This window comes from Lissotriton vulgaris, chromosome 7 (genome assembly GCF_964263255.1).
Source record: "Lissotriton vulgaris chromosome 7, aLisVul1.2, whole genome shotgun sequence".
Classification (NCBI taxonomy): Eukaryota; Metazoa; Chordata; class Amphibia; order Caudata; family Salamandridae; genus Lissotriton; species Lissotriton vulgaris.
The window spans coordinates 938518267-938519804 of NC_141695.1; positions in this window are offsets into that span (position 1 = coordinate 938518267).

A 1538-nucleotide genomic window follows, 5' to 3' on the forward strand; every position below is an offset into this window, starting at 1 on the left:
TGGACAAGAGTGCGTTACATCTCCGCAGTGGCCAGAGTGAAGGTGGGAGCTATGATATCACCCCAATATCAAGTGGCTCGTGGAACGAGGCAGGGATGCTCACTTTCCCTATTGTTGTTTGCTCTAGCAATAGAACTGTTGGCGGCAAAAGCCAGATTGGGAACGAGCTATAGAGGCCTGGATTATAGGGGGTACCAGCAGTACATATCATTGTATGCAGATGATCTGTTAATGTTCCTAGAAGACGCAGGTGATGTCCTGGAAGGAGCGGTGAATTTGCTATCAGTGTTTGGAGGCCTTTCAAGGTTAAGAGTAAATTGGACTAAAACCTGTCTGTTTCCAATGAAGGCTGGGGAAATGCGCCACTTAATATATCTAGAGATGTATGCTGGGAACCGACTTGCTTGCAATATTTGGAGGAAGACGTCTATCATGGAGCTAGTGATATGTTAGAGGGGAACATAGGAAGATGTGTGAGAGCGCTAAAGTGTAGTATGAACTTTTGGGCTAGTCTCCCGTCGTCTGTGATGGGTAGGATAGCGCTATTGAAAATGGTGGCACTGTTTAGATTGCTACACTACTTCAGGACGCTCTCAATTTGGATACCATGCTCGATCTACCATGCATTAAAATCTTTGATTGTGGGATTTCTTTGGGGCTCTGGTAGGCGGAGGGTAGCCCAAGCGACACTGATACGACCAAAATCGGAAGGTGGATTAGCGGTCCCCGATTTTGAGCTTTACTACCTGGCAGCTCAATTACAAGTATTGACACAGGCAGTGGCAAAAGAATTTAGGGGTCCTGAAAATTTAAGAGGTTGGGGAATCGCACGTGCTGTCCTTCATTGTTATGCAACAAAGGCTAGAACTTAGGGATTTATCCACCAAGGAAAAGACTTTGCGGTTGTGCTGGAACCGCTCTCAGCATACAGCAGGAATGTTACACCCCTATGCGCCTGATATCCCGCTAGGAATGGTCACAGCGTTGCCGCATGGGGGGACTGGACACCTCTATTAGATTGGGAACAGGCAGGGATCCAGGTACTTGGGGATCTATGGGCCATATGTATTAAGGCAATTTTTGGTCGCAAACACTGCGATTCGCAAAAAAATAGCGTTTGCGACCAAAAACCAGCATTTCCCAATGTATGAAGGAAAAATGCATCGCAATGTTGGGAATCGCAATAATAGCGATTCCCTAAATTGCGTGATGCAAAAAATTGCGATTATCATTGCGATTCCTCAATTTGCGACCATGCAGTTAGCGAACATCGCAAATGAAGCAATCGCAAATAAGGAATCGCAATGATATGTATCAAAAAATCGCAAATAGCGAAATGAGCAAATTCGCAAAATAGCACATCGCAATTACCACCAAGTGGGAGCAGGTGGTAACCAGGTGCAAAGTATATAAGGAATCCCACAATGCAACAGACTCTTTTCCACAATGGCTGGGCTGTACGTCATTGCAAGGAGGCGAAGGCTGAGAGCTGCTGCGCAAAGGAGGAGGCGCCAGGAGAGGACATTCCGTGACCGCAT